This window comes from Ixodes scapularis, unplaced genomic scaffold (assembly GCF_016920785.2).
Source record: "Ixodes scapularis isolate PalLabHiFi unplaced genomic scaffold, ASM1692078v2 PGA_scaffold11__112_contigs__length_91849675, whole genome shotgun sequence".
In the NCBI taxonomy this organism is placed as follows: domain Eukaryota; kingdom Metazoa; phylum Arthropoda; class Arachnida; order Ixodida; family Ixodidae; genus Ixodes; species Ixodes scapularis.
Window position 1 is genome coordinate 53,787,493 of NW_024609837.1, and position 18,526 is coordinate 53,806,018.

Sequence of the window (18,526 nt, forward strand, 5' to 3'; positions counted from 1 at the left end):
ACTTATGCTTGACTTCAATTAAAACATTGTCCATCCGTTTTTTGAAATATACTGGCCCACCAGCAACTCAAAAAAGCATCCTTGTGAACTCAAATGTCTTCCGGTGACATATAAAGGAAATTTTTGGCGCACCTTCGTATCTGAAAGAATCACTGAGAGAGATCCATATTCGTAAACCAATGGGTGCGACCAAACTGTGCCAGGAAGAAGGCGGTACGGGGCCTTGGGTAGACAGGAACTCTAGTGCAGGTTTGACAGGCAGGTAGTGGATTGTCAGGCGGTACCTTTCGGTCTGCTACTATAGCCTAGGGGCTGGCGCTCCAACAAATTAGGTACTGGTAGAGTAGCTTTGTTTCACAGTCATCCATGATTTCTCCTTTTTTTCGAATTCACAGGTGAAAGCTTGCAGAAAATAGGATGACTGTGCCTATTCTGTGCTTCACAGGAGATGTCCGACTAGTGTTCTCGGTGAAATGCTTTTGGAAGTCTGGCGCTAGCTTTTTTCAGTCGTGCCTCTGCCTCCATGCCGCACACCGTATGCGCATCCTCTATGACTTGCTTGTCTACAGCTGGGATAAATTGGATTTCGGAACCCAAAAAATGACGTTTCGCCAAAAAGGTATTGTGTCTTGTGTTTTGGTGTGTCTTGTGTCTTGATCGACTGTCTCATCTGTGCAAATCCTCTGTTCCTTTACACGATCCGCTGATGGCTCAACGGCTACCGTCCAACCGACCAGAGCAACGTAAAGGGAGATCCCGCTGACTGTAAGGAAGTCTTTTTCAAGTGCAATGTTCTTACATAAATCGGGAATAAACAGAAACAGGTGACGTCGAACTTCGCAAACCCAACATATTGTACAGCTTGTCGACGCAAGGAAGTGCACCCAACCTGCAACTACACGAAGAGCTTTTCTTTACGTTTTTATTTTCATCACTCCCTACTTCCTGAGCTGCCATTGCTGGGGATCCATGAACGCTTACGCTGGACCAAGTACTGTAGAAGGCTGGAAACGTTGAGTCACCGATTCAGATACCCAAAAGTGGTTCCCTCCCTTCGGTAGTTACTGCAGCTTGAAGGACGCTGTCATAGATTCCCGCCGGTTCTGCCTCTGCCTGCTTTCATTTACCGGACACTGGGATTGAATGTGACCGGATTGGTGGCACCAGTAGCAATGACCGGGGTCCTCTGAATACGGTTGGACAGCTTCTTCTTTCATGTCCAACGCCCCCGCAAAGACGGCAGTGAACCCGTGCAGCTTGCCAAGAAGACAGGCACCTGGAACCAAAGCGGTGACTGTGGACTGGCAGCTGGTTCCCGAAGTATGAGGGCTGAATGAAAGCTGGAGGAACACGTCAGTAAAAAACAGAGGGTGTGGTGCGCAGCACAAGTGACGCGAAAGCAGAAGTGCTCGGTTGTGCCAGCCTTGTGGGGATTCCACCAGGGACTGTTTCCGCTAGAGCAATTGACTCGTGAAGAGATGAACCAAGTAGCGATTCCAGATAAGGGGATTTCGCACTATCCGCAGTAATGGCCTCGAAAGCAAGGTCGAGGGCAACTTGTTTGGTTCAAGGTGGCGATGGTCTATATTAGAGCCGCCTCCAAGTTATTTCCATTAGCACTTCAGCCGCCTTCGCAAGCTCCTTGAGGTTGCCGAATTGAATACCTGCAGCGAAGTCTTGTAACTGTGGGTGCACCTGTCGAAGTGCACAGCCGACTTTGTAAGGGACGATTTCTCCGATCCTGTCGTAGTATTCGGAGATTGCTTGGATAAACTTCTTTACTTTCTCCTGCAGATGTTGAATCCTGAGCTTTAATTCTTCCTTGAGTTGATGGTTGCCGTCTATAGGTGCAAATTCAATTAGAAATGCAACCTTGAAATAATTCTAGGTGTCAAACGCGCCATTAAATTTCTACCAGAGTTTCGCGCTCTTCTCTAGCCTAGCCGAGCCCACTTGGCACATGCGGCTCTCGTGGGGGACATCAGCGATGAGGCGGAACCTTTCGAGGCGCACCAGGAATGAGTCTGATGTTTGTCTATCCTCTAATTGGGAGACCTTTGTCACCTCTCTAGATATATTTTGAGCAGCACAATCCTTCTGATTAGAGGTCACCACCGCTCTCGCGACAGCAGGCAGCAAATGAAAGTTCATAAGTATTTCACGAACATGGCCGCCAACTGCTTATGCTGCGTTTCGGAGGTATCTATTTTTTTAAAAGAGCTCTGGAAATACTCATCTGCTCGATTATTCATCCCGGAGGAGCCCCCGCTGGTATCGAATAACGACGCGAACTGTGGGGTAGCGATTAAAAAAAAAGGAGGATGAAGTGTATATGGTCGTCCCTTAAATATCCAGCGATGGCGCTGCCCACGGTGCAGCAAGTTGCCAGAGTAACCGTGTGTTATACCTCCCTTTCTTTATGAATGATGGCGAGAACAATGACTTTACGGGTGCTGCTGAGGGCGTACATCGTACCACTGACGTTTTGGTGGTTGTCGGGCACGTGCTGTTCGTCCTGCTGCGATTGGTTAATCGGTAGAAAGCGGCTCTGTTTCCAAGGGCGCGTCTGTCACAAAACTGCTCTGCGAAGGCGCTTGAAGATCAATTTCTTCGCTTTCTGCTGAAGTGCCGGAGGAATGAGCAGGTTCTGTGTCACCGGCCTCGGAGTGCGCGGCATCTGGCACAAAGTCTTCGTACGTGGAACGGAGGTGCACCCCGTTCCTTGTTAGTTCGTGTCCACCTTCGTTGCTTACTAGATATTAACGTGGAGCTACACCTGGTTCTATCCAAGCCTTTCTTTTCTACCCACGGCCGTCACGGAGTCGCACGACTTGGCTTTCAGCAATAGGAGCTTGAGTAGATCTTCGATTGCATCATTGAAAACGCGTTTGTGCTGGTGATACAGCCCTTGGCGCAAAGTCGGGAATGGGAGACCGTAACCACCGACGCATGAGCAGCTCGCTCTGCCTCCGGCATCGCCAGGGGTGTTGATCTGTAATTTTTTTTTTTTACTCTTTTTGACTTCCGGGAAGTTCGAGAAAGCGTCATAGGCTACGAGTTTTAAGGAACCAGCGTACTCGAAAATATCAACCCCAATTCGATTCCACGGGAGGTCGGGAACTGACCGCATAAGGAGTGACTCCCTCAGAAGCCTATACGCGTCCTGCTGACAAATCCGAAATTTCTGTACAAGAAACCGGATGTCTTTATTGAAACCAGAGCAGAAAACTAGTTCTCTTGCTCAGGATTACAGTTATTGATGCCGAGATGTAAATCGTGAATTCTTTCAAGAATTGTTTTTTCTCGTGCTGTTAGGAAGGCCACCATTTTGGCTCTTGTAAAAAAAAATGCATCTACTACAGTTAACTCTCCATCAAAAGTTCTGAATATACCTTGATTGGATAGCAGGTGTGGAACGCTTCAATCACACGTTGATGGACAGCCTGAGTGCGTACGTGAAAGATACACAAATTGACTGGGACATAAAACTACGTCTTATCTTGGTGTCCTATCGTTCAAGGGTGTATAGGTTAACTGACCACAGTCCTCATTACCACCTTTTGGCAGGAACATGACTTTCCCGGCTGACATGTTGCTGGACGTGCACGACGAGACTAACGTACCCTCGTTTAGTTACGATGGCCACGCATCACCCCTCCTCGCAACCTTACAGAAAACCGAGGACCATGCAATTGCAAACGACAAGAAAGCGAAAATGGCATAGAAACGCCACTACATCACTGTTAATCAATATGCGCCTGGCGACAGAGTTCTGCATTCCCCTGCACTGCCACGAGGACTATCCTCGAAGTTGCACTTACCGTGTTTGGGTCCCATGTCGTCGTTAAGAAGTTACCTAACCAAGTCTACCGGATTCAACAAGAAACAAAAAAAGAAAAAAAACTGCACATCGTGCACCATGACCGTTTGAAGGGACTGAGGTGACCCCCCCCCCCCCCCCAATGCTCCTACGATTCAATACATTGCTAATAACGACCCGGATACTCCTACCCCAGAACTCCCAGACTACCCAGGGATAATGGACATAGGCGACGAGTATAAGTATGTTGACGCTGAGTATCTGAACGATGAGCATGTCGGCGAAGAGTGTGTCGACGCAGTTGAAAATCTGCCATCTGTCAACGCAGTGAACAATTCGCCACTGGTCGACGCAGCTGAACATCCGCCACCAATCAAAGCAGTTGAGAGCCAGCCGCTAGTAGGTGACATCAGCAACGATATTCATCTTGACCACCTAGAGGAAGCAAACCGCAGCGGTATCCAGATCAATACAATACCTGCGAACGACAGCGACGTACCACAGGAAGCTCAACATGCAGCCGCCGTCCTTGTGCCCATAGACCACGTCGCACCAACGGAATTGCCCGACCTCTCTGTGTTCCTCACACAACAAACAGTACAGCGATACTAACTCCGAGACATGTCCAGCGACCTGCGCTGTACTCTTAATAAAAATCTCGCGAGTGATCAATTAAGTTCCGGAACGGAAACTCCTGTGAACCCAGAGAGATGAAGCGCGACGCTTGAAAGACGTATCCACGCGTGGAAGAACATTTCGAACGCCGAGAGTGGATTTTTAGCCTGACTTAAATGTCCACGGATAAAAGTCTTCGGCCCGTTACACGTGCTTTATTGTTAGTGACTCAGGCTCGTCTAACGTAGCTACAGCACGTGCAATCGCGCAAAAGATGTCCATTTCTGAACAAAGGAAATACGCCCCATGCGTAAAAAGGCGCCCCTAGTGACGCTTAGAGGAACTAGGACAGGTCGTCACGTAGTTGTAGAGTAGTAAGCTGGGCGAGTTTGTCCTCGTCTCTTTGTGCGCGATTTTTAACCAAGGCCGTCACGTTTAGGCCACCAGGAGACAACAGACGCCGCAACGCTGTTGCTGCCAGGCATTTCACGCTCGCCGATGTGTGTTGTCGGCTGGACACGCCTGGTGGCCAGAACAACCCAGGTGTGCAGTTCCTGGGGCTGTGTTCTGGACACTTGGTGAAAACGTCGGCAAGGAATTCGGCGCCCTGATTGGCCGGCGCCGCGCTTAACCTTGGTGCCGGCCAATCATGGTGGTCGAATTCTCCGAACACTCTTTGGCCAAGTGTCCAGATTAGAGCCCCGAAAACTGCACATGCTGAATCGGGGCACTCGGAAGCAGGTTGGTTCGCTGGACTTGAATAAAACAAGGACACGCAATGCTTATGCACATAAGAGTGATGACGTAAAACATGGTGTCAGAATCAGGGGAATTACAAACATTCTCCTAGCACAAGCAGGTAACGTCTGCTGCTTACAGCACAGCAAGGTTAGCACTACATGTCCTCACCTTGCTCTTCGTGTGATTGACGCCAGACGAACGAAGTCCGGGGCCGAAATTCATGGCAGTTGGGTGAAGTCACTCGTCCATGCCGTCATAGGGTAGGAAGAATCACTCATGATGAGGCGGAGGACTACGTGTGCAGAAATATCATGAAGCGACGACGCACGACGCTCCGATGCAAGAGCGCGATAGGGATACCACATCATCGTGGAGGAAGCTGACCGAAACGGAGATTTGTTACCCTACTATCCCCTAACACGGTGCTAATCAAAACTGACGAAGGGCCCACCGATTTGGGGGGGGGGGGGGGGGGGGGGGCATTTGTGAAAGGGGTTTATTGTTAGGATGCAATGAGTGCGCAAACTTTTGTGCCATCTACTGAACCCGGATCGTGGCTTCCAAAAGTCCAATTAGTTGCAAAAGTTTAAACGGAAAATGCATGCCACGTCAATCATATTTTGCTGACAGGTTAACGCAGAAACATGGTTTTGGGGCAAAAATGAAATTTTGTCATAAATTCTTAGGAAAAAATTAGTGTCTACGTGTTGCTTTGGTCAATGTTTAGAGGTATGCATGTAACCAAGATATTTAAGAAAAGAATGATGAAGGATTGCTGTAAATACGACACTTATTAAATGCCACCGAACAAATGCACACGCAAGTGGTACTCCAGAGTACTAACTTTGATTGCGTCAAAAAGGAAGAATACGACTGAAAGTAAGCACCAAAATTGTCGAAAACTTCGGAAACCAAAGGGTAGAAGATACCCTTTGGTTTCCAAAACACGAAGTGGGGTACACATTTCTGGTATCTGGGTACACATTTCGGCGGATCCACTGGATCGGTGATGAGGCTGCGGGTCGTTCCCTCACAGGCGTTGTCCGCGAATCGAAGACAAACGGCGGATCGTTCAAATGCATGTCGTCACTTGACTAGGACGAGTTTAGTGAATCGTAGTCCCGCTCCATTTTCACACGCGGGTCAAACAAAATCGGGCCGCACATGTGCTAAATACAACTTCTGGTATCGTTTCCAGATTGCCTAGCTGTTGGTTTTGGTTTTGCTGCATAACCAAATTGATTGATCCGATTGTGACAAGGAGTGGATGGACGTAGTTTAATATCGTTGGCACAGCATCGCACCTCAGCTTACAAGCCTTCTGTCCGCTTAGAGCACAGCTCGAAGCTCTCTTCTGCGAGATGATTGCTGCATAAGCGGAATCTCGATCTTGACGGGAAGCCAGTCCCCACGCACGGCGACGATCCACTTTGCTCGTCACTGTACGTCTCGCGCAAAAGTGTGGAACGTCATGTCTTGGCTCGCATGTACTGCCCGGTGGTTGTGGCACCCAACCGCGCAACCAAAATCTCACCGAACTACGAAACAAGTCGAGCGCAACAACAGAAACGAAGCACGCTGAGCCGTTCACTCGCAGGAAAACTGGGCAAACGACGAGACAGAAATGCTCGCTTTGTGTTTTGCGACGCCAGAGCTTCAATGCTGCCAACGAAAGCAGCGTGTTTACGCTAGAATGCGATTGGAGCAGTATAAATTCATTTACTCACGCAGAGGGGCATATAAAGTTCAGATATTGCATGTACGATGCGTCTCGGGGCAATAACAGTGATATTCGATTGTTTTCTCGAATACAAAATTTGACCGGACAATCCCTTTAAACCCCAACCACATAGAACTTTTTTTTTTTTTTTTTCACGCGCTTTACCCGCGTTGGCGTCGACGCGCGTCGCTCCAGGTCACCCGCAGCAATGCGACGCACGGGCCGACGCCGAAATCTGGCCGGTACAGACATCGACAAGGAGCGCCCCGAGGTGACGCTGACGCGGAAAAAGCGTGTGAAAAGCGTCCCATGTTGTTGAGCCTTTAATAGCACGCGCTCTCGTGTCGCGGTGCCCTCGTGTCGCGGGCTCTCCTGTCGGCGTTCTCGTGTCGTGCGCTCTCAAATTCTACGGCCGGATTGATCAGTCCGACGAGTGCGTAGTTCCCACAGCACTGTCAGCTTGGGGGTGGCCAGAATAGAAAGGGTTACAAGCACGGCGCTTCCCTGGTGGCCCTAGCCGAGCGTGCGCGTGAACGTAGCTTTGGCAACCTTGTAGTTCCAGGCACTTGCACGGGCTAGCAGAGACATGGCGGCGGCCAAAAGTCCCCGGTTGCAATCGTCTATAGTGAGATCGAGCTTGGAAGGTGCTTAGTAAGGTCATTCTAGAGTCGGAAGAGGGCTACTTTAAGGCCTCCGCCGACTCTCGCTCGCTTCACTGCCACATGGAAGATGCTGCGTGAGCGAGCAGGAGCAGAGAGGACGTTCACATAATTCTTTGCGCGCTTCGCGTGCGGCCTTCCGGGATCTCGCCATTGGTCTCATTCAAGACCGTCACCTGACGAGGACGGGTGGATCGCGAACCGGTTGTGATCCGAACGCCAGTGTGCGTGCGGTTTGAGTTTACCAAGTCACTCTTTTTCAAGATTATGCCTACCAGCCTCGTCTATTTTTGTGCTCTCATGAACAGCGTAGCAAATGAAAAACTACTGTACCGACTTGAATCTTTGGCTCAAATCGTTATCAAAACATTCACACGTTTCAGTTTCAGAGAGTGCCATAGTAAAAGAGATTGTAATTATGCCATTTTTTGCAACATGCAGTTTCTCCAGAAGCCCAAAACTAATGGGGACGCCGGCAATGATGACTTTGGTTCCGCCATCTTCGGATCCAGGGTAAGCTTTCTTCGAGTGTGATAGTATTGAAGGCGTTGCGAACCACCGGGTGTTCAAGAGAAGACAGAACAATGCTTTTTCTCGCCGCATAAACATCATCACCGAAAGTTCAGTCTCCACCGAATGGACCCTCAAGTTTTACAATATCATTCAAAGTTTGAGCGCGATTTCGCGAGCTTGGAAATTCCAAAATGGCTGTCGACAAATTCAACGAACGCATGAAAAATAATAGCGGTCACCAAGACCGTGACAATAAAACTTTTTTTTTTTTGCGGGAGAAGGGGGAAATTGTGTATTGATCCTTTTAAAAGAAAAATATTTGGCAGGAATAAACTGCAATGATTCTCAAAGATTGGCTGGTATTTCTAAACGAATAATCATAGTAGCGACTAACGATACGTTTCACTTTGAACACCATCATAAATAAAAAAGCGTGCACATGTTTCACCCCCAAATTGCGACTTCTATTTTGTTTAGATCATGGCCAATTAGGTAGGTCAGAGCTGTTTGGATTCTTATATGTTTTTTTATTTTGTGGCGCGAGCTGAAATTGACTGCGCTAAAGGCGCGAAAGTGAAGCGCTTACGGATAGCTCTAAATCCAGGAGAGAATTCCTCCTACTCACTGCTATTGGGCGGAGCAGCTGTATATTTCCTTTTCACATTTCGCTTGGTTTGAAAGTTACTTTGAAGCTGTACATTGCGCTAGAATGCGGCTTTCCGATATTGCGAGACTCGGACCAGACTTCGTTAGCGCCGCTTCGATTTTACTTTCCTATAACTAGCGGTAATTGTTGTAGAGAGGAGGGCACACCAGTGACGGTGGTCTAATAAACATATGTAATGCATTTATTTTTCTTCATGGTTTACTTGGGTGACATGTAGGTTTTTTTTATTCTAGACGATAACATAAAGAAACTTCAAAGTTAGCGATGTGTCCTATCGGTTACTTTTCACATTACTCTAGTCTTCGCATTGTTTTTGTTTTTACGCACGAGGGTTTCTGAGTGTATGTCAAACTTGGTAGGTTCTCATCATAATATTTTTTTGTATTTCCAAAACGTGGCTTTGCAGTAGTATCCTGAGACTAATTACTTGACCCCAAAATTCAATGTATATCGCCGAGACAGACACCGCTCTTGTACAAAGCATAAACTAGGCGGTGCAGTTTTAATCGCCTGTGAAGTTTCCCTTGCCTCGCATAAAAGGCTAGACTTGGAATCTTACTCGGAATGTGCACGAGTGAAAATTAAAGCAAGTGACGACTTTAATTATTTTATCAGTACATATTATTTTAAGCCTCTTTCAGCCCAAACATTTTTTAACGAGCATTTTGAGACAATTAGGAAACTAATTAATTTTGATACGTATCATGTTCAGAAATATGGAGATTTGCATTTGCCAGGTGTAGATTGGGCAGTTCAAACTGTGCATAGCATAGCACTAGGTCTAACAAAGCATCTTCATTGTTATCTTTCATCAACTTCTGTGGCATGATTATATTAAAAACAGCCCAGGAAATGTTCCTGATCTTGTTTTTACGAATATACTGATTTGAAACTTAAGTCCTGCTTTTATTTGCCTCGTACAGATTGATGTTTTTCACTCACCTTTCATTGTCAAATTGTATTTTCCACTTAAAACGCGAGTATAAAGTATGCAATCTAATTATTGCTTTCCGAAAGGTGATTATCTAAGTTTATATAGATTTATCGAAACCTTTGGCTCGGTAATGTTCTGGCTATGTCAGACGTTGACCGCGTTAGCGATATGCTTACCTCAGTTGTTGAAGATGCTATCGATAACTTTGTGCCTAGACTCGTAAAGAAACCATTCATATATCTTGAGTGGTTTTCGAAAGAGCTGAAGGTATACATAAGCAAAAAATAACATTTGCAGAGGCTAATTAAATATACCGGGTTTACGTTTTGGTACACCAAATTTGGCGCATAGCGTGCCCTAGCAAAAACATTTTTTCAAGAGTGATAAACGCAGTCCTCTTTATAGTGTAGAAAATAGCTTGAATCATCGACCCAAAATGTTCTGGAAGTTTGTAAAACACCACTGCTGCGAAACAAGGGGGGGTATTACTTTGCAGTATGATGTAGCGAACACGCCTATTTATTATTCATTGCCTGATAAGGTCTCAAATATTTTTGCCGACTATTTCAGCAAATGTTACTCTAGCTACCACCCGTCGATCCAACATGGCGACGATAAGCTAAGCTGTCATGACTGCTTGCATTCCGCGCGAGTAGATGATGCTGAAATTGCAGAAGCGATTAGAAACTTTAAACCTAAGTTTTCAAACGGTGTGGATGGTATACCGAGTTGTATCATCAAATGATGCGGTGAATTGTTTAGTTTCATTTTAAAACACATTTTTAATCTTTCGCTTATTTTTGGCGTCCTTCTATCACTTTGGAAAATATCTGTGGTGATGCCTCGGTTGTTACAAATTATCAAACTGTTTCCCTGCTTTGTAGGTTTGCTAAGGTCTTTCAGATTGCTGTGAATACCCGATTGCTATTTTATTTCACTCATTTATTAATATATTTGTAGCACGGTATCCCAGCTGGTCGGTCTGTCCAGGCTAATTTATGTACTTTTCTCTATTTTTTCTCTTCAGTTGTTTACTCATAGGGGGCAAGTTGATTCAATAAACTCTGGTATGACCAAAGCTTTCGACAAGGTCAGTCATAAATTACTCTTGCATAAATTATGTTTAGATAGTTTATCTCCAGAGTTATCTAAATGGTCCGAGAGTTACCTGTTACTCCTATCTAGCTCTGTTCGAGTTGCTGGCAGTTATTCGCATGGTGAGTTATCAACGTTTGGTATTCCCCAGGGACCAATCCTGGGCCCTCTTATTTATGATTTCTATAAATGATGTAATAAATTGTGTTCGTTTTTCTCAGTTGTTACTTTTTGCCGATAATAGAAAGTATTTTAAAGTTATTCAATATATTGCGGACTGCGATCATTTACAGCCTGATGTGTCTTCTATTTTTCAATGGAGTGAATATAATATTTTATTGCTTAATCTTGCAAAAACATAGGTGTTATCTTTGTGCCAACGACATGTTTCTTTAGACTTAATCTATTATCTTAATAGCATGTCATTGAGAAAGATCTTGGAGTGTTCAAAGGTAGTGCCATGTCTTTTAGAAATCAAGTATCTTCTGTGGTAATACGTTCAATGATAATGTAAAGAGTGATATCACGCTTGACGCAGAAATTCAGAAAGACTCATTGCTTGTTACACCTTTTTCAAAACCTTGATTAGGTCTCGATTGGAAGTTGCTTCAGCATTATGAAAATCAATATCTAAAACACGAGCCGTGACCATCAGACATGTTCAGAAAAGACTGATTCATATTGTTTATGATAGATATATGAAAATGCCCCTTCATTATGATCAAGAATTTATACTAAGATTATTGTCGCTGACACTTTTGTCTGACCGGACAACTACTCATGCTTTTAAATTTTACCTATTGTTGTTAATAATATAATTGACTTGACACCATTCCTTAGCAAAGTAAATTTCTATATTAACTTCTGTCATACCAGATATCCTGTGTGCTTTGACGTTCGTTCATCATTTCACCGATTACTCGAATTCAGAAACTATATAACAGCATCGCTCCTTCTCACCTTGATCTCTGTGCATTTATTTCATTGTGCCATCATCAATTAAATAACCTTGTAATTTTTTCATAACTTTTGTTTTATTTTGTGATATTGTTATGGTAACAAGTCTTTTTTTATTATAGAGTGTACCAGAAGGATGTATTATTATTATCATTTTGATGATTATTATTATTATCATTATTATGAAAACAAAGCTAGTTTGCTTTCATAATCCTTTAAAAGTTGTTTCTTTAAATATTCCCCTTTATCTCCATTCGTCCCGCTGTTCCCCATGTTATTGTAATGAAGTTCCATATTCCGACACTGTTAAATATCTCGGAATACATTTTGATTCCGATCTTTCATGGAACTCGCATTTCACGAAGCTATGTGCTAAGTTACGAAGTATTTCCTGTCTGCTTTATAATACCAAAGCATTCATGCCTTTCATTCTACGCAAGCGCGTAGCTTATGCATTAGCCTACTCCAATTTGCGGTATGGCATAACTATTTTTGGTAAATGCTCCAAACTATGGCAAAAGAAAATCAACAGTGTCCTGAGGGGAATACTGAGAAGCGTGGGGTACAAGCGTGATTTTTCGGATTTAGATCTTTTTCAAACGCTATCAATGCCAACTTTTCAGTCCCTATTTCTGGAAACAGTTGTGCTCAATTACAACTGGAAAGACGATTTTAAATCTCCACGCCCCATCCCACGAAACTTGCGGAAAGCTTCAAGATTCCTCACTCCGATATGTTATACCCGCTACGGCAAAAATATGCGTTCGTACTACGTCCCTCAGATTTTTAACCTATTGCCCCCAAGCCTTTCAGAGATTACTTCCAAAAAGAAACTCAAAAAGGCACTCCGGACACTTTCCATCGATGAAGAGGCCTTATAATATCTCATTTTTGGTTTCGTCATAATTGGTGCTGCTTCCTCACATGAATCTTTTTTCGAGTCAACATTTTTTTGTGTAGTGTAATGCAGTAATGTATGTGTATTTGTGTGTGCGCGTATCTGCGTGTGTGTGCATGTGTATGACTCCTTCTATCATCAAGTTCTTATACGATACGACTGGAACTTAGCCATACCTCTTTTTTTCCTTCTACTAGAAAAATAGCTTATATTTGTATTGTATATTTTTTTCCTTGACTCTGACAATAACTTTCTGATTGACATTTTTGTGTAGTTTTCACAACTGAAGAAACCATGTGGTGTTTTTCTGCTTTATTTTATTATTTACCGAAACTCTCTTATTTACCACTGCTACTTAGGTTCAGTCCTACAAGCCCCTGCTGGCTTCGACGAACCTGCTTAGTGCCGCCCTGAATACATCCTGCGTAAATAAATGTATTATTATTATTATTATTATTATTATAAGAAGAAGAAGTCACCGGGAGCAATCGCTCTTTCGATTGCTCTGTTCGTATGTTTTAAGAGTAATAACAACTGGCAAGCAGTACGAGACTCAAGCTGAAGTACAAGACTCAGGCTCAAGCCCAGGAATCGTCGAGGAACCAGCCATCGATCCTGCCTAAGCCTACATCCTTTTTAATAACCTCGACTTCACGGTTAGGCCTCGGCGATCACTCGACTGGGTCTTCGCGACATCACCCAACGGAAGCTCCCCTAGCAAGACAATCTTCGCGGTGAGTTTTAACATCGCACGCGGCCCGCAGTCTCTAAGTAGGCTTTTCCACACCTCCACGTGCGTGAACGTTCTACGCTCTGACTGAAGCCGCGATCCCCATGGCCCCAACGGTTGAGTGCGCTAAATGCGCCCAAGTGATTCAGGCCGATGGAAAGCACCTGGTCTGTGCGAACTGCAGGAGCGCTTACCATCTTGGAAAGCTCTGCGCCGGAGTTTGCGATTCGACGTTTACCACCATGGGCACGGCAAAGAGAGAAAAATGGGTCTGCAGATCATGTCGCAGCAAAGATAGCCAAGGGGATCCCAGTACACCACCATGCAGCTCCTCCCCGGAAACGGGCTTTTTGATGACTCAGCTGGCATCAGTGAATGTGAAGCTGGAAGCCTTACTTTCCCTGAAAGTCAGCGTCGACTCGCTGCAAACGCTCCCCGCCAAGCTTGATGAGCTTCTCCTGCTTAAGCCTACTGTTGAGGAACTCAAGTCAACAGTTAAAGACCTCCAAGCGTCGGTAGACTTCTTCTCTGCACAATATGACTCTCTCCTGAAATTGGCAACGTCTAATGAACTAGCGGTGAAAACTCTTCAACATGAAATCTCGGGCCTCCAAGCCACAGTTCGGTCTCAAGCTGCAGAGATCTCACGGATTCAAGCTGAACAAAATGACAGTGAGCAGTACTCTCGTCTTCCAAACTTAGAGCTGCACGGTTTGCCCTACTCTTCTGATGAGAACCTGATTACCTACATAGCTGAGCTTGCGAGTAAGCTGTCAATCGATAATTCGTTTCACCCTTCTGACATCCATGAAATCCATCGCTTGCCAGCCAAGCGTGACGGAATTCCACCTGTCCTAGTTCGGTTTTCTTCAGTTAAAATGAAGGAAACTTGGATGGCAAAGCGCGGTACACTTCGTTTGCTAAGTCAGAAGGGTTGCCTACCTAAGCTCTACTTCAATGACAACCTCACTCGAACAAACAAAGAACTGTTTTGGCAAGCGAGGCAGAAAGGCAAGGTGCAAGGCTATAAATTCGTATGGGTGAAAAGGGCCAAAATATTTGCCAAAAAAAGCGAGAATTCTGAGCTGGTCCGTATCAACCAGCTAGCCGACATTGACAAGATTGTATAGACTCACGATGAATTTTGCTGAAGTGTCAGATTTTAACGACCTCTGTAGTTTTTTTGAAGATCCACAAGAGACGTTTTGCACAGTGATACATGTAAATATTAGGAGCCTCAATAAGCACTGGAATGAATTCAAAATAATTTGCAAGGAAATTTGCCCCTTAGTTGATGCGTTTATTCTTTCTGAAATTAATATTGTAGCAGAAGCGACAACTCAATTTTTTCTGCCAGGATACACTAGCATATTCACCACTCGAACATCGCGTAGAGGTGGAGGGATAGCAGTTTTCGTTCGCGACACCTGGTCCGTTTCTCACCTTGCAGTAACCTTCAATCATGCTGAATGTATTGCGCTCAATATCACGAATTCGATTAGCTCTGTCTGCATTTTAGCAATATATAGACCACCTTCGGAAAACGTCCGATGTTTTTTGGACGAGTTTGATGCTGCACTTCGGCAGTTTGCAACTTACGATCATTTATGTGTTTTAGGAGATTTTAACATTGATACCTTAACCCCGTCAAAGTCCTCAGCATGCACCTACCTCAACACTCTTTCTGCTAATGGGATTTCCAACTTGATAACAGCTCCCACTCGAGAAGAGACTCTCTTGGGCAGGTTGGTTGCTTCGTGCTTAGACCACATTAATCTAAGAACTTGTTCAGAAAAAGTCCTATCGGCGGTTATTACACAGAAGCTAGCTGATCACTATTTTGTTGGGTGTCGTTGGTTCTGTGATAATTCTCCTCCCCTGAATAGCTTGGCGGGCACAAAAATATCAGTCTTTGACTCCTCTAAGTTTGATGGCCTTGTTTCTTCCTTTGACTGGAACGACTTTCTCCAATCATCTACATCCACTGATATTTACCAAAAGTTTGTGCAGGTTTTGAAGGCATTTGATGCTTCCTCCAGAAAAGAAATATACGTTAAAAGACGCCGGCCTGACCACTACTGGTTGAATGCAGATATACTGGCAGCAATAACAGAAAAAAATAAACTTTGGGCTCGGCATAGGCGCGCTCCTAACAATGCAGAGCTTAAATCAAACTTCAAAACTTGTAGAAATATGGTTACAGCGATGATTCGTTCAGCTAAGCGCAGATACTTTTGTAAAAAGTTCTCAGAATTCCGCTCAGACATGCGCAAAACGTGGCTTCTCGTTAACGAATTTCGTGGTCACTCATCCCGAAATTCAATCGATAATGTATTAAAAAGGTTCTTTGGCTCTAATCTGTCAACGGTCGTAAGGGATTTTAACAGTTTTTTTGCGACCTTTTCAGGTACGACACGAAATTCTTTCATGACTTTCGAGAATGTTGTAACGGCCTCTGCTTTCCTTCCGCCTATGATAGAATCAGATCTCTCTTCATTGTTATTCAGTTTCAAACCATCAAAATCACCAGGCATCGACGGCATTCGAGTTACTGATCTTCGTAGAAATTATGAGGTTATTAAGCATGTACTACTTCATATGTTGAACGGCTTTATTACGGGTTGCATTATTCCAGACGAACTAAAGACCGCTATAGTACGGCCCTTGTTCAAAGGCGGCGCAGGGAGTAAGATTGAAAATTACCGCCCAATTTCTATTTTGCCAATTATTGCACAACTTCTTGAAAAACATGTATTCCATACTATGACATCATTTCTAGATTTACATGATGTAATTGCACCGAGTCAGTTTGGTTTTGTTCAAGGAAGGGGAACCCAGCCATTGCTTGAAGATTTTGCCGATTTATTATTTTCTGGTTTTGAAAAACATCTTGTTTGCTGTGCTCTCTTTTTAGATATATCTAAAGCTTTTGATACCGTTAGCCATTCAATCCTTCTGAAGAAGCTTTATAGCTACGGATTTCGTGGTCCGTTTTTTTCTTTTCTTTCAAACTACCTATCAGATCGCTCACAACTTGTAATTGCAGCTGGGGCACGGAGCCCGCGAACAACATTAAGGGCAGGCGTACCACAAGGCTCAATCCTATCTCCTCTCCTATTTAATTTGTTTGTTAATGACATTTCTACTTTTCTTTCCCAAGTCACACTTTATCAATACGCGGATGATACTGTAATTGTTACTCGACATATTAACTTCGAAGATGCTGCCCGCTCACTGCAATGCGCTGCGACTGTAGTCATGGATTGGTTTCAACGAAATCTTTTGGACGTTAACGTAAACAAGACTAAGCTTATTTGTTTTCATAATCCTCTTAAATATGTGTGTCTTGATTTCCCTTTCCTTTTACATAACTCAAACTGTGTATCTTGCAAGTGTGTTCCTTTAGTATATGTTGAATGCGTAAAGTACTTAGGAATCTTGTTTGACTGCGGTTTAACTTGGAATGCTCAACTCACGTCCCTCTGTAAAAAATTAAGGAGTACTTGTTGTCTGCTATATAATACAAAATCACTTATGCCTCTCTCAGTTCGCAGACTAGTCACCCATGCGCTTGCATATAGTGTGTTACAATATGGCGTTACGGTGTTTGGAAACTGTTCCGGCTTCTGGCATGAGAAAATTGACTGCATTTTAAAAAATATTTTGAAAAGTGTTTCTTATGGCATGCAACTTCCCGATGGTAGTGATCTCTTTCAACATTTACAATTTCCCTGCCTCCGAACACTTTTTATTCAAACTGTTATCTTACGATACTTTTGGACAGATCAATTCAAAAGAAAAAACGTTGTTCTTCGTTCTCTTCGTTTTCAAGAGACTTTCGAGATACCTTTCGCCCGAACAAGATATGGACGGTGTACACGCGAATTTTACGTGCCTGAACTCTTTAATAATCTGCCTTCTGAAGTTCTACAAGCGAATTCACTGCGTCAACTAAAGAGAATGCTGAGACTTCACCTACTGGGATGAGATGTCGCCTAGCGTGTGCATATTTTGTTAGTATCAGTGTGTATGTGCCTAATTACTGATTCAGTTTTGTGCATCCTAAAGTTTTTCAGTTTGTTTTACTGATGTGTGTGTGACGAACTTTACACTGCTTTTTCGTGGACATATCAGTTGTTTTTTTTTTGTAATTTTTTGGGCGGCATCACACAAGCCATTTGTTGGCTTTGATTGCCCCCGCACTCTTGTATGCTTTCATGAATGTGTCCTGAATACAAGTTTATTATTATTATTATTATTATTATTATTATTATTATTATTATTATTATTATTATTATTATTATTATTATTATTATGGGTGTATACCAACTAGCCCATATTTCACCGTTAATTAACTGTTTGACAAGTTCGCTGATATATCTCTAGTATGGATCATACGATGTGTAGGTTTGTCTCTATATTCATTATTTTTATAGAGCAGGTTTGGTGTTCACCTACGACTGTAGTTATGACTGACGTCTTAGAATTTGACCAGCAAGCAGTCGAGCAAATATTTTGTAATCACAGTCGAGAAGGCCAATTGATCTGAAACCTTCGACTAGTTCAAGGTTGTTGGTATCTTTTGACTTTGAGATTTGTATCGTGTACGCTTTCCGGAATGAGGGTGGAAACAATCCTTTTTTGTATGATTCATTAAATATACGAAGAAGAATTGGTGCAATTTCCTTTTTCCACTTGTAGAAATTTGCTGGTAGTCCCTCCGGGCCTGAAACCTTCCAGCTCTTCATTCCAGTAATATGTGTTCCAATTTCTCAAGTACTAAGGGCTTCGTTGAGTCTCATCGTCGTGTCAATATAAAGGGTGGACATTCCATTTACTATTTCATTTCGTATAACGTGCGTACAGCGGGGTTTTTGCGCGAAACGTTCGTCAAAATGGGACAGAAAGGCGCCTTAAATATATATCTCATCTTTCAACTTTCTCCCATTCTGCTTGAGAAGAAAGACGAACGTATCTTTTTGTACATACTCAGGTTCCGCGTGAAGGTATCTTTGAGTCGGCTGTTCTGTTTCGAGTACTTGGAGAGTTGGTGTCCTTGCCGCAGCTTCCTCGTGGCACCTCGTGTCTTCTTCGAGCTTTTTTTTTTTTTTTTTAATCTAAGTTTAGCTTTGGTATTTCCTTGGCGTTTAACCACTCAAGCTGGTAGAGGCATCAAA